The following is a 15,675-nucleotide window of genomic DNA, read 5'->3' as shown; positions in this document are numbered from 1 at the left end:
ATTAGGGCCATCTATGGTTGCCATCATGGACTCTGCTCTATACCTTCTTAAAGAGATTATTTTATTTTCTCTACCAATTGCATATTTTTTGACCCAAATATCTTTTACCTTCATACTCCATGGAAGATACCACTAGTTGAATGTTATCATTAATGAAGAACTACCCATTTTTTGTACATTTGTATTGATTTCAGAGAGAAGAAGGGAGAGGGAAATGAAAAACATGCCCTGACCAGGTATCGAACCATAACCTCCTAGTTCATGGGTCGACACTCAACCACTGGCTGGGCCAAGAGATACCCATTTTTCAAATCTCAACTGAAGTACCATCTTGTCTTGGAAGGCTCTGTTAATCACATCAGCCCCCAGGAAAACCTCCCTTTTCTGAGTTCCTATAGTAATTTCAACTCTGCCTCTTGATGATCATGATAACCATATGCCTAAAAGCTTCCATGTTATAAATGTGATTCTGCAAATCACATATAAAAACCTGAAGATTTGAGTATTTGGCAAAGAAGTAAAGGAAGAAAATTATCAAAAATTCTCACAAAGATAAATAAAATAGAAGAATCTTAGAGGTTGAAGGAATCAGAACTGAGTGACTTTCCTTTTAATTGTTAAAGGGTCATAGTCTGGCAGCCTGAAGGCACAATCAGTTTCCATACATGATATATTCAGCCAGAAGAGTGTTTTGGATTATGTTTTGTGTTGTTGCCTTTTAACTAGGCATACACTCTCCCTGTTGGCTATAATTCCATCTCTCCCAAATTTGTTAATACCCAAATGCTTCAAATATTTATACTTCTCAGTCCCCTGATGTTTGATTTTAACAACCTTCTAAGAATGTTCACACTTTAAAGACCCCCACACTAAAGTACTCACAGTGGAGTACTTAGACTAGTAGAAATCTAAGGATCAGAAGACCTGGGTTCCAGGCTCATGTGCCAATAGCTAGTTGTGTCACCTTGAGCAAGTCATGTTACTTCTCTAAAACTCCATTCCTTCAACTGCAGAATGATGATGGCAATTCCTGCCCAGAGTATTCCATGGAGCAAATGAGAATGGTTTAAAACTGTTGAACAAATATTAGTGTTATTATCAGATAATCTCTTAGCCCCCTTCCCACTGTAAAATATTTTGTTTCTGTGATTCTAGAAAAATTACTGGTAATTATAACCTCATTTCCTAACAAAGCCATCAGCCCCACAGCTATGAATATAAATGGATATGCTCCTTAGAGTTATGAGGATAAAAATGTTAGCAATCCTTAACTGGTTTTCTAATAGAATTGTAATCATAATATGTGAAATAAATGCATTGTGTGTTATATGTTGGCATCTCAGGGAATTGTGTGATAGAGTTTGAAGGGAGCCTGCCTGTAAGATTAATTATAAAATAGGCTTGGATGTGAACACTGTTATTAGGATTGAAAACTGTCAAAGAATGCAATGGGAAAACTGACAAAGGGTAGTAGTGAGTGGCATCACAGACTACAAGGAGGTCAAGGTGTCTACAGGGGGCTTTCTGGGATCAGAGTTCAACCCGATCTCATTACCATCTTCATTAACCACTCCAGAACAGGTCTACAGGTCTCAGAGTAATTTGTAGAGGGTGTTGAGTTGGCTCTGGCTGAAAACAAAGAGATGCAAAAATCATACCAAGGAACCGGACGTGCTACACTATAATTTTAGGCAGACATCAAAATCCCATTGTTCTGGAGACATGGGCATTTGAGGTTGTGACCTCTGAAATCTATTTTTCTTCTTCTGTCTACTGAACTAAAACCACACCCTAAATTATTTTAGTCTCTCTTTGAGGTCTTCCTGGATCCCCTCAAAAAGAACCACCCCTCTTGTCTCTGTGTTCTGAAATTCTCTAGCTATTTTTCTATCTCATATTACTTATTTGGGCTTATAGAAATGAAACCAAATCTTACTCCTCCCTAAATTTCCTCAGGCAGAGGATAACCCTATTAATCCTTCAGTAACCTTCCAGTACCCGGCATGATGGCACATTCATAGTACTGTAGACTTTGGATCTGATTGTCCTTTCCGTCTCCATTAGCCTTTTTCAAACCCTTTCTATCTTCCTCTGAACCTAAGGTGCCAGCCTCCTTACTGCTCCTCTCCCGCGAGTCTCCTCTGCTCCCCTTCACTATGCCCCTCCATTCTTCTTTTATAAGATGCAACAAGAGAGCTTATGGGACCAAAACCAGGAGCTCTTAATGCTGTGACCTGAGATTGAAGTTGTCCATAGGATGTAACAGACACCCAATAGTGCTATGTTTTCCTGAGGAGATATAAGATAAAATTAAAAAAATAAAAGATGAAACAACAATTTTCCTGACCTGCTCATTTGGTCAAGTCATTCCTCCTGTCTGCAAATTTTGATGGTTCTCTTTTGCTATGGATTATGTATAAACATCTTAGCCAGGCTCCTGAGATCCCAGGTTCCTGAGACCCCCTTTCAGCAAGACTATCATATGAGAGGTCTGCCTAATCAGAACCTTCCATTCCCACAAAAATAGTAACAGGTTCAAGAATGGTTGTGAGACATAGTACAGGTAAATGGAAAACAATAAAACCTTCCTCTGAGACTTATGAGGCAATACTTTTTTTTTTTTTTTTTTTTTGCCCTATAAGATGTGAAACTAACAATTTACAGGGCCTGGAATTTATGTAGAGGAAGAACTAAAGTAAGAAAGAAAAAAAAGACCTGGTTCTTAGTGACATTAGTTTGTCTTAAAACAAGCTATTCCTGAAGCCAGATTTCCCCTGGGACTGTTCACCTATGAAGATAATAAATTTCCTTTTTATGCATAAGCTAGTTAGAATTGGTTTCTTTTGTCAGGTGCAATCAAAATAATCCTGAGAGACTTGTGGCTTTGAAAAACGTGGTAGAATTTAACCCAGTCGTAAAGATTATCTGGTGTATATAAAAGGAGGAAGAAAAGCCAAGCCAAGGAAATAGCAGGTCCGATGCATAAAGACCTGGAACAGCATGTGTGTTTGGGGAATGGCAAGTAGAGGAGGATGTTTGTCCTCTATGTAAAAGAAAAGAGATTGTTCAGCCTGTGAACATGTCTGATTCCTGAAAGCTAGAATTCCCCGTAGTTCCTGCCATGGACCTTGCCCATAGTGGACTTAGCAAATGCTAATAAACTAATAAGCAAGTAAATTAGTGGAAATGTGAAAAGAAAACAACAATGCCCAGAGGAAAGAGAAGTTCTCGGGGGAGAACGGGGATAAAAATCGAATTACTTCCCACATTGCATTAAAAGAATGGAGAGAAAAACTGACTTTCAAAGCTATCTACTGGCTACTGTACAAATATTAGTGTCATAAAGCATGCAAATTAAAATTCTTCTGCAGACAGATAAAGCTGCTTTAGCTAGTCAGTGTTAATTCTGATACTAACTAATAATGATTCTAGTGTGAACAATGGTAATTAATTGACATCGCTGATGCTCATGTCTTCCTCATATGACCAGGAACCCTGCTAGACTGGCAGTGTCCCAGAGTGTCAGGGGCATTAAGCTGCGTGGAGACCACTAGCCGTAACATAACCAGACGTGTAACACTCCACTGCTGAGATATTGTTCCCTTCTCCTTGCATACTTTCTTCTCTTCACCTCATTTACTCATACCTACCCTCAAATCACAGCTCTTCCCAATAAGGTCAAGTCTTGCTCTCATTTGCTCTCAGAGCAGCTTGTAGTTGTCATTCTTTGCATTAATCCTCGTTGTACTTTTATTTTTATCTGGTAAGTGAATTGGGTACATTTTAACTTCACCCTTGGATTGCAGCCTCTTTGAGAGCAAGGACTGTATCATTCCTGTCTGCTCATTCCTCTCTGGCACAGTGTTTCAACAACAGTGGGTGTTCACAGTTTCTTGAATAAACTAGTTTACCTGTATTAACTTCTTTGTAAATTTCTTCTCTCCATCTCTGTCCTTCATAAGCTTCCAGCCTGTCTCTCTTTCTCTCTCCTTTGCTTTTTCCTAGGTTTAGAATAGTGCTAGTAATCCAAGATATAAACTTGGCAGAAGCAGAAAGAAAGACTGTAGTTTATTTTTGAAAGGAGAAGACAAACAAAAAAATAAATTGATAAATGAAAGAAGCGGTTCATGCTGTGAAGAAGATCAGGCTGCAGGGATGGGCGGTGATGAGAGAGCTAGTGCAGACAGCATGGTCAGAGAAGGCTCCCCAAGGAGGTGGCTTTTGAGCTGAGACTTGAATTATGAGGGAATAGTCACCATTGGCGAAGCGTCTGGGGAAAGTGTGATTCAAGCAGAGGAGCGGTGGTGATCTTGATTGTCTGCTGTGCCCGGAGCAGATGCTGGGAACTGGAAAGAACATGCTGTCTAATAAATGGCAGGGCCCCTGGGTTTCATCCGGGGTCTGGAACTTGATCCAGATACTTAGCCTTTTCGACTCTCAGTTTTCTCATTTGTAACATGTCTCTGTGTAAAAAGCAAAGAGAAGGTCATTTCCTTGACGTCTCTTCTGGCTTTGAAATGGATGTGTCTGTGAGTCTGTCACGTATGGATGCTGGGAGGTCAAGCACAGGTGTCTTGACCTCCTCTGATGGTAGTCCTCTGATTGTGGCCCCTGTTTTCCTGTTAAATTCTCTCTCCAGCCATTTTCCTCAGAACTCCCTGTGCACCATCGAAGTAAAGCATTCTTTGTTCCTGTGTGCACCATACATTCCCTACATTTATTGCCTTTGCTTGGGGTACAGAATGCTCTTGCTCTCATCTCTGGCAATTTAAGTCCTCTCCCCCTGGACACATCACCGGGAAGACTCCCCAAGTCTATTAGTAACATGCAACCTCTCACTTGTTATATTTCCCTCGAGGCTTGTGCCTTTCTTTCAGAGCTTGCAGCATGCCCGCCCCCAAGGCAGACACTAAGCCCCCTAATATCGGCTGTCTGTCTCCCCATTGCTTGATACATCAAAGACATTAAATCACAATATACAAACGGAAATTTTTGTTGAAAGACTTGTTGTCAAAAGGCAAATTAACAAGGATTGACCAATAGGCTTCTTCTTGAATGACAGCTATGATTGATTGGCAGCAAGGAGTCACATTCAATTAGTAATGTCTTCCCTGGGTGTGAGAGCGAAGAGCAGCGGCATAAATGCTTTGAACTCGCCATCTCTGGTTTAGGTTATAGAGCCTTGCCCAGGTTAGACACAAAGAGCAGCAGACATCCAACATCTTCAGTATGACGCAGGACTATTCTGCTTGTTGCCTGGCTATTGGGACCACCTAGGACTATTAATTGCTTTGGGTTTTTGTGTTTCCCAGTTAGAGGCTTCTCCAGCACCCAGTCTGGGATATATGAGGCCAAAAGAAAACCCACAGAACTCATTGTTCTGGGCACAGTTCCCTATCTGCTCTGCCTTCTGCTCACCTTTCAGAGTCTTCTTATTTTTTGTTTTTGTTTTTAAATATAAAGTCCTTAGCAGGAGACATAGGAGGAAAATACATCTACTTTGTCCTCCCCAAATTGGAAATCTGCTGCCCTACTTTTAATGACAGATATGTGCTTAGAAGCATGCCTGATGTCAAAATGGTTAAATATAGACATTTTAATATGCACATAAAAACCCGAGGATTCAGAGAAATGAAGAAAGGACAAGGGAAGAAAAAAGATAATCGAGTTTTCAGTGACTGGCACATAATCTGACAGGGCTGCGAAGTCATGGGTACACGGTAAGACCAAAGGAGAAGCTGCTGAGGATAAGGACCTTGAGCAGCTTGAGTTTCTTCTGTGCCAACGGGCAGCCATTGAAGCCTATTGCTCAGACCAGAGCATGGCTCCAGGGCACTTTCAAGGTAGCCCCCCTGTAAGATCCTCACCTGAGCTGATGAGCCAGAGACAGGCAGAAATTTCCTGGAGGTGGAGGTGGGGACAGAAATGCCATACCTGATACATTGTGTAGATCATTGAAATACGTAGCATGGCAACTGGAATACAGTTGTTCACGGTCAAAATTGAGCTTGCTCCAGGCTGATTTGTGTACCGAACAAAAAATGCCAACAGTGATTTACACAAAATCTAGGAACACCCTCCTACTGATTGCCATGTATACCTGTGCTCTCTATGGTTTATTTCATAATGATAAATTTTGCAATTAGACTTCCGTCACTATAGATATAAACATTACAGAGAAACTGATTACGGCTTTATATTCCCTCGGTGCATTTGCAGAATCAATTAGGCCGCATTTTCAGTATGACAAACTGCTGGAGAGACTGCACAGGATTATTATTCTTCCTCATTTTTGTACTGGGATTCGACGAGTAATTATCACTCCAGGCAAGACGTGCTGTTACTGAGATGAACCGTTTGGGGAAACTGGAGACCAGAGTGAGAAGTCCTTCTGCAGGCTCCCTTTCTGTTCTTTAGATCTGTGTCTTCTCAGTCACCTCCAGCTGGCTGTGAGCAAACGTGTGCATCATTTTGTTGAGAAGACTAGACTGTGGATGGGGTAAAAAACTTAGAACGGACATATTTCTCCTAAATCGTAAACATATTTAGACAACTATTTAATCTTTGCAGTGAACCATTTTTAAATTAAATCTCATTTGAACCTCAATGCAGAAGAGAAGTGGGTGAGTTCTGGCTCATGTAGATGAGGTGTGCTTGGGTCTCTGCCTGCTTTGACACCTGCTTCTTCACTGAAGGTAAGAGATGCAGCTTCAGAAACTTAGGCCTCGTTCCAAACAGGACTTGATTCGAAGCATGGCAGTTCTACATGACTTGGTTCCACTTTTCTGCTTTTATAGACAAGAGAGTCCATTTATTCATTTACTCCACAAATAGATACTGAGTACTCACATTGGCAAGCACTGTGCTAAGAACCAAGGACATAACAAGTAGAGGGTAAGGGATTCACGAGGACTCTTGACCTTTATTTAGCCTGCAGCCCTCTGCAAACACCAGTCTCCCTTGAGTACCCATACACCTGTCAGTTTGCCCTTCTCTTCTCCCACTAAGGTGGGCAGTGGCCTCCTAGGCTCTGCCTTCATAGTAAGTCCTCCAAATAGAATATGTGCACCATTTCCTTCTAAGCTTACTTAACTGTCCACAATTATTGAAAGTAGGAAGGGGCTTCTAGCAGAGCCTGAGTAGAGCCTTGTTCATAAAACCAAAGTTGTGTCCTTTTCAGAAATCATGGATGCCTTTCTTTTCTGATCCCAATAATTGATGAAGAGTTTCAGTCACCTCCAGCCTTTGCCTTATTCTAGATGTTTTTCCCATTGAAGAAAGACACACTTCTCTAATTCAAAAACTACATTTGATGTCTCATTTATCTAGTTTGGGGGAAGCAAAAGAACCAGGGTTGCCAGACAAAGGAAATGCAAATACAGAATACCCAGTTAGATTTGAATTATGAATAAACAACAAGTAGTTTTTAGTACAAGCATATCCTAAATACAATTTTTAATATAAATGTGACCCCAATATTGCATGAGGTATACATATATGAAAATATTATTTGTTGTTTATCTGAAATTTAAGCTTAACTGAATGTCATTTACTTTGTCTATATACACACAAGATTAATATGTGTGTATATATATAATGTATGCATATAAGTTTTTCATGCTTGTTCTGCCATACGCAAACATCTTCCTATACAAGGAGGGAGAGGAAAAATGGATGCATTGCTCACAGCATTTCAGGATTGTTGAAGAGGAAAATCATAACTATGAAAATGCAAGCTGTTATTATGCAGTTAGGTTTCCTGGCCCACGGGGGAAAAATCTGGGCTTAATTTAAGAGTTATTTGCATTGCTTACCGGACAGCACAGATACATATTCAGGCTGCCAAGCTCCTTTTCAAGTCCCATGGGCTCTGAACAGCTTAAGTGAATTTTGCCAGCCATGTTCCCATATTGAAAAACCCAAGACATATGTTTCTGATTCATTTACACTGAACCAATCAAATTGTTCCTTTATTATTTTTTTTTCTTGTTAAACTCACAGATGCTTGCAAGGTTTCAGGAAATATTTTATTTTGATGTCCTAGAATGAGTCGTTATTAACTAAGATGCTGGTGATAATGAATGTACGTTCCTCTCCTCCACCTCCTCCTTTTCTATAGTTTAATTAATGATTGAGCAGTAGGTAGAAGGATAAAGCATCAGTCCTCTGAGCTGGATTGTTTCCATCTGGAAAACTGAATAAATGTTAATAGTATCAGTCTTGAAAAAAATCAGAATTTCAAAGAACACTAGTAATCAAGATTGTATCTGAAATTGCTATGAGTAATATAGCCAACAAGTTCAATCCCTTAATAAGTAACACTGATTTATAGCAAAGATAGTTGAAGCTTCTAGTATTTAGTTTTATCTCTACAAAAGGGCGAGAGGAGAGAGAGAGAGAGAGAGAGAGAGAGAGAGAGAGAGAGAGAGAGAGAAGAGAAGAGAAGAGAAGAGGAGAGGAGAGAGAGAAGAGAAGAGAAGAGAAGAGAAGAGAAGAGAAGAGAAGAGAAGAGAAGAGAAGAGAAGAGAAGAGAAGAGAAGAGAAGAGAAGAGAAGAGAAAGGGACTCATGCTGGTTATCTGAGTCTAAGGAAAACTCCATCTGTCCTTTTGCCTGATTATGGTATTTAAATGACCACAAACACCAAAAAGAAACAGAATTTCATTTGTAACATTATGGATTCAAACTATCGCATAAAGGCCCTAGGAGAGTGAACAATAAATGCTGTGAAAACATAGTGTTCTAGTTTGATAGTGATCTGTGAGACAAGCATCGGAGCTACTTTTGTTTTGTCAAAAATGTCATAATTACAATGTACTAAATAGAAATTTTTGTGTAATGCACTTGGATAAATATTTTTCAGAATATGATATAAAGTTGATACAAAAAAAAATCTAACCTTAGGGATAAACCATCTTCTTTAAGCACTTAACCAACAGCTTTTGTACCTTGTAACCTTTATTTACAAATTGACTGACAAGGCTAAAAATATGTGGCTGAGTTTAAGGTTGCTGTCCATCCATGAGTAAATGCTTATTCTGTGGTTGGATTTAGGGGTTCTAATAATGCTTGAGGTTATTACCTAATTAATTGTAGGGACATGGTGGTGGAAATCTTATGGGATAAAGGTAAAAACAGGTAAGCTGTGGTTTTTAATATCCAACCTTTCTAAGCCCTTAAAGCCTGTGACTTGTCACATTTCTTGGGTAATTTACCTCATATTTTAATTGCTCATGTATATCTTGTTTACCTTTTAGACTGTAAAGCAACTCAAGGCAAGATCACGCCACGGTATCTGACTCAACTTTGCTTCCTTTTAGTCCTCTGTTCAGTGCTTTTTCCATATTGAGTTTTCAGGAAATGTTCTCTTTAACCCCTGCTTAAGGATTGGGGATCTTCCTGTGAGCAGGGATAAATTGCACTGGAGGCTATGAGGGAGGAGGCTATGAGGGAGGAGGCTATGAGGAAGGCTATGACTCTTTGGTGCGAGGATCATTTTAGGCTGAATATTTTTTAAACACATAAGGCTTAGGAAGAGCTTTTTATCCACCTTCTACAAACCTCCTAAAAGAATTTAGAAAGAGGGCCTGTCCCAGGAGAAAGAGTGATCACCAGAGATAACCACAGCTAATGTGGACTAGGTAGTTGTGGTTGGCTGGGGGGACTCAGCAAGGCAAGCTTGTTGGAAGTCCTCTCTGTGCCCCACTGTCTTCAGACATTTGTTTAGCAAACGTTTGTTTTCCCATATGCTTGTGAGTTGCCTTCTTCCTTTTTAAAGTTTGACTTCTACCAACTTCCTCTTATCTCTGGATGGCATCTAAGCCTCAATTGCCTGATTGTCTTTGGGCCTCATATTCTTAGGGAACCCCAGTACATGTGAAATTAAAATTGCTTTTTTTCCCCTCCTGTTCATCTGTCTTATTAGACTAGCCAAAGAACTTGCAAGAGTAGAAGTCCCTCCTCTGGTCCCCTTACCCTTTTGGCTTTGTGTAGTCAGTTTATAGTCAGGCTTATCCGGCCCATCTGAAAATGAAGTTCATAAGTCTACTAGGGTTTTCAACATGAGAGACTGGGCAGGCTACAGAGGTTATCAGATACCTGGCGAGATTAACCCTATCTCATGCAATACAAAAAGCTCTGGGTTTGGAATCAGAGGACCTGGGAATTTGTCTTTTTCACTGTGCATGTGGGTACTCTCAGTGAGGAGTTAGGGGACTTCCTAAACTTCTGGAATTCATCTCTTTTGTGGAAACAGCCCTCACTCACCCTGTTTCGCACTTAGAGTTTTTACAAATATACAGCTGAGAGGATCTTGTGTTTTTCAGAGTCTATCCTGTAGAGAAAGTATGAGGGACATGCAGATACAGTGACAGAGGAGTTTACTGCAACATTATTTGTAGAAGCGAAAAGTCACAGGCAACCTAAATGTTCATCAGCTGAAGAATAGTGAATAAGTTCTGGCCCATCCATAAAATTAATACTGTGCAACTATCAATGCTGTAGATCTGTATATTGATACGAATAAGAATCTCCATGATACATTTTAACTGGGGGGAGGGAGGGGAGAAATTTGAAAAAAAAAAAAAACTTTTGTAGTTTGTGATCCCATTTTTCATCAAAGAAAACAGAGATAAAAGGTATCTTGAGTAGATGGTTAGATTGAAAGCTGTATGTAGGGCACCTGCCGGGTATGGTTGGCTTTAGAGAGGTGGAGTAATAAGAGAGATAGTAAGAGTAGCTAAAATTTATGGAGCTCCTAATATGTGTTAGGTACTATTCTAAACTTGACATTCATATTTTACATTACATTCACAAACTAACCCTATACATGAAAGCATTTCACTTTACAGTCTGCTACTTGCTGTCCTTGTATACATTCAAAGCACTAACATTTGCTCATTATATATTTAAAAATATATTAATGTATTTTGCACAGCAACCTCTCCTTGCACAATCTTTGCTAGGCTAAGGGAAGTCAAAAGTAAGAGCCACATCCCCAGCTTTTCCTTGCATTTCCTCCATAATGTGACTCGTGATTGCTTTGCAGATGGGGTCTGATTATCAAATTGTACATCCTCGTAAACCCACTTGTGTCAATTGCACATCAGACAATAACTAGCAAGTGGTGTCAGTGCCCCATCGTCAGAGCTACTGTCAGCACGAAGCATTTGGGCCAAGAATAAGAATGACAAGTGTATACATTTCCAGCTTTGCAATCAACATGGAAATTAGTCAGCTCCGAGATGCTGAGTGGTCTTGTAGAGAGGGCCCCAGCTGCAGACAGAATGCCAAGCCGAGGATGATAAACAGCAGCCACATTCAGCAGCTTTTCTTTTCAGCTGCTGGAAGCCAGAAAGCCTTGGCAGGAGGGTGGGTTGGCAGGAGCTGCTGAATTATTTCAGAGCTGGAGGGGGATCTTCAAGGCTTATTGTTCTCCTGTGAGGAACTGGAGGCACCAGAAAGGACTAATGGGCAAGGTGGAAGAGGGAGAGGGAGCAGTGTGAGCCACTGCACAGGGCTGCACCCCTTGGCCTTCTCTGCACCACTGACTTCATAGATTTATTCATCCATGCATGGATGGATGGATTTGGGCATTTATTTATTAAGCAGCTGTTGAATGCCAATAGTCTGTCCGTTCTCCTCACTATGGCCAGATTCATCTTTTAAAAATGAAAACTAGATCATATTTCTGTCGAACAAACTCAAAAAGGGCCTGGAGGCTTTGCTAGAAATAAATGATAAAAATTTATTGAAAGGTCTGGAAACACAGCTAGGTAAAACCCCAGAAGTGTTTCAAAGAAGAAACAACAGTTAAGAATCTAAATAGTGCATTCTGGAGAAATATCAGTCCTGCATTCTTTTTTTTTTTTTTAATTCTCACCAGAGGATATTTTTTTCCCGTTGATTTTTAGAGAGAGGGAGAGTGGAAGAGAGGGGGTGGGAGGGGAGAGAGAGAGAGAGAGAGAGAGAGAGAGAGAGAGAGAGAGAGAGAGAGAGAAGGAGAAACATAGATGTGAGAGAGACACATGAATTGATTGCCTCCCACATGCACCTTGACCATGGCTGGGGATCAAACCTGTAACCCAGGTATGTGCCCTTGGCTGGGAATCAAACCCATGACCCTTTGGTGTGTGAGCCGACACTCTAACCGCTGAGACACCCTGGCCAGGGCAGTCTTGCATTCTTAGCCCTAGGATTGGCCTAAGATTGTTATTAGTCAGATGTCAGGGGTCTGGATGATAAATAACAGGTGGTCTACAAGATGGGCTCAAGGAGGTCTGGTCAAGTACAGTGGTCTGAATAATAGATACCCAGTGGATGTCAGGTGGTCCAGATATGTGAGGTCTTCAAGGGGTCATCAGAGGATTATCTGGAGGACTGGTGTATATCCAGGTATGGACACACAATGAAATGGTTATCCAGGCAGTGATGCAGAACTAAGAAGTTCAAAAGTTAAAGTTCCCAGGCTAGTTAAAGCAAGAGTAGGACCATTTCCTAATGCGTCAACCTTCATAATGTTAACAAATTTAGCAGCTTGTGTAAAGTGAGTTCATATTATGTTTCCTATGGCGTTCTTTCCTCATTTTTCTTCTCCCTAGAACAACACTCCAGTAATCTCACATTGTGCTTGGAGTAGAATCCAAATAATTTACCAGGACCTATGAGGCCAAGTAGGATTTGACCCTTGCTTGCCTCTGTTAACTCATCTTCTTGTATCACTCAAATCCCCTGTTATCTCCATCACCACTGAAGGAAGGAAAGATAATTTTTCCTCTTCCCCTCTAGGTTCTTGGCTGAGACACTCTGTAATAAAAATACAGATTAACAGGAGAAAGACAAGTTTAATAACATATATACTTCCTGTGCACATTGGAGGGATATCAGGAAAACTGAGTGACTTCCCCAAAAGACCTAAGCCATCACCTTAAAGATACACACACACACACACACACACACACACACACACACACACACACAGAAAGAGAGAGAGAGAGAGAGAGAGAGATGTTGAAGGAGGGTGTGAAACCAGTCATGGGAAAGCAGTGTAAAGAAGGATATGATTGTGATGCAAATTTAATTGTCTGTCTTCATGATTGATAGTTTCTAGACATTTAGTCATCCTCCTCTTCCCCAGAGAGCCAGAGAGACACTTACAAATGAAGATTTCCCTTATAAATTTACATGTCTCTTACAAAAGGGTAACTCCTGTTTTCAGAGCTTCTTCTGTGTCTGCTGTTTCTTAAAAATAATTAACCTAAAATAATTCTTGGGCCAAAGAGGCATATATTGGGGTGACAAATTCTCCTCCTCCTCACCATCCTCCAACAACATGTCAAGTGTTGTGTCCTGAGATCACACTAAGCCCTATTTTGCCTCAGTTCATCGTATTTGCTGTTCCTTCTGCTTTGAATGCTCTTGCTGGCTCTCTCACTGTTGATTCCTTCTCAGGATCCAGCCTTAGTATGAAAGTTACCTTCTCAGAGAGGCCTGCCTTTGGCATGCTCTCTGAGTTACCTATACCACCAGTTATCTTCTGCTCCTGTATCTTCCTCCTTGGCACATCACTGCCATCTATGTATGTCATTATCTGTTCACTTCTTGATTGCTTGTCTCATCCATGGTCATATCCCTGCTATGCCTGACTCAGAGCAGTGCTCAGCAAATGTCTGTAAAGCAGGTGAATAGCCCCACTAGGTGGGATGCTTTGTCCTAAGCCTCAGGGCTACAGTGGTGAATATAACTGATCCCTGGTCCGTGGCACTGATAATCTAGGTAACAACCATCAACACATCGCCATTTCTTCATCCATAGTTCAACCTTACTAGATCGAAATCCCCCTTTTCATAACAAATATTTGTAATGTTCTCCTTTCATATCCCCATAAAAGTTTATAGATAACATAATGTTGATGCACACATGTATAAAAATCAAATTAATGCTCTAAATAAAACATAAAAGGGAAATAAAAGAAAATCAATTTACAATAGATACTATTTAGTACCTAGGTCCAGTTATACTAGAACCCATATATACTTGTAATGAATGTGTTTGGATTTGATAGAAGCAATCTAACTAAATATAATCAACACTTTTTCTTAGCATTGCTGTTTTGAAATTATGACTTACACACATACACACACAGGTTTAGAATCACAATGACTCTCACAGCTACAAATGTGGACTGATACAAGTATGTGACATTAGCAAGCCAAACACTGTGAAAAGCAATGCTGTTGATTGCATGGTTTACCAAAGTGGTAAATGATTTTTAGTAAAGTGCTGAACAAAACAAAATACAATCTTCTGTTGACTTACTTATAGTTACATTCCTAGAAAATTCAGTGTATATTCCTAACAAAAAATTTCAAGTAACCATTGGAGTTGGTAATTAAAATATTGCTGAAACATTGGCTATATTTACATGAAATGGCTCAATTTGCCTACAGTACAAAGTTGCTGTCTGGGAAGAAATGTAATATTCAAATAGCTTGTAATCAAAACAGCAACCTCAGACCTGGGAAAAACATATTGGTAATTTTGTGAGTAGGGAAGGGTAGAATTTAACAAACTCTTTTCTTTGCAGCAGTAATAATAATTTTTAAAAGCTATTTTTTTATTTTTCTCTATTGTGAATGAGCATAAGAAGTGGCAATTTTTGAGAGCATAGCTTGTGTCCTCATGAAGGTAAAGGAATAGGGACCTTCAGAGATTGGCCTGGACTGTTTGAGCATGACACCCAATAAATTATCCAGGTGGCACTGGAATGAACCAATAGGGGAGAAAAAATATTCTTCTACCCTTCTCAGTTCTTCAGTTCTTCAGCTGGTCTAATCATCAAATTAACAAGAGAAAAACAAATTTAATTACTTACATATGGGGGCCCCAGAAAAAGATGAGACCCACAGGCAGTCAGGAGGCTTATATGCCATCCTGAACTAAGAAGAAGGGGATTAGGATCTGGGACTTTAAAGGGGAAGAAGACCGTTTACAGGAAGATGGGAAGAGCAAATGTGTGGTATACAACAGATTCACAGGAAAAAGACATCTCTCTGCCATGCCATGAAGATGAAATGGGACACAAAGGAATTTGATCTCCAGGCCCTGCTGAGCTTCCCCTACAAGCTTACCATACTTAGCCCTTACTCTTTTTGTTATCTCTGATGATGGTTCTCTTCCTGAACTAGGCCCTTTATCTAAATTATTTTAGGCAGTTAAGAGGCGGGGGGATAAAAAATAAAAATATAAAGCTCTTCCTGGGTCTTTTGGGCATTGTCTTCAGTTCTGAATAGTCTGTATGCCAAAGTGGTTCATTCTGGGGAGAGTTGTTCTGAACCCCTTCAAATCATCTGAATTACAGTCTCAAGTAACAAGAGTTTAACGGTGATCCAGTCTCCTCTTGCTCCCTTTTGTTGTTTGAATGCCTTCTAATGATTCCTTTCAAAGAGGTCAAACGTGTTCAACACTTCCAGTGACAGGGCACGCATCTCCAAAGGAAGTGTGCTATGGCCTTGACTAGCATTTACTGTTAGAAATTTCTTCTTCACATGAGCTGAGAGCTCAATTACCTTTTCCCACATACAAAAGCAGTTACTGGGGGCTCACCTGAGTCTTGTGCCCTCTTGGCAAATGTTTTCATGTCAAAGACACTTGTGACAAATAATTATTCAAAAATTTC

General features: G+C 40.2%; 1 non-coding gene across 1 annotated transcript; it reads left to right on the top strand.

Moving 5' to 3' along the window:
• Positions 1-2,179: 2,179 nt before the first annotated feature.
• LOC114235386 (small nucleolar RNA SNORA25) lies at positions 2,180-2,305 on the top strand. Its single transcript, XR_003621592.2, has one exon. It is a non-coding gene; the product is annotated as a small nucleolar RNA SNORA25 (small nucleolar RNA).
• The last annotated feature ends 13,370 nt before the right edge of the window (positions 2,306-15,675 follow it).

Source organism: Eptesicus fuscus, chromosome 6 (genome assembly GCF_027574615.1).
Source record: "Eptesicus fuscus isolate TK198812 chromosome 6, DD_ASM_mEF_20220401, whole genome shotgun sequence".
Taxonomy (NCBI): Eukaryota; Metazoa; Chordata; class Mammalia; order Chiroptera; family Vespertilionidae; genus Eptesicus; species Eptesicus fuscus.
Note: the sequence above shows the minus strand (reverse complement) of the source record. Positions and strands in the feature narration are given on the sequence as shown.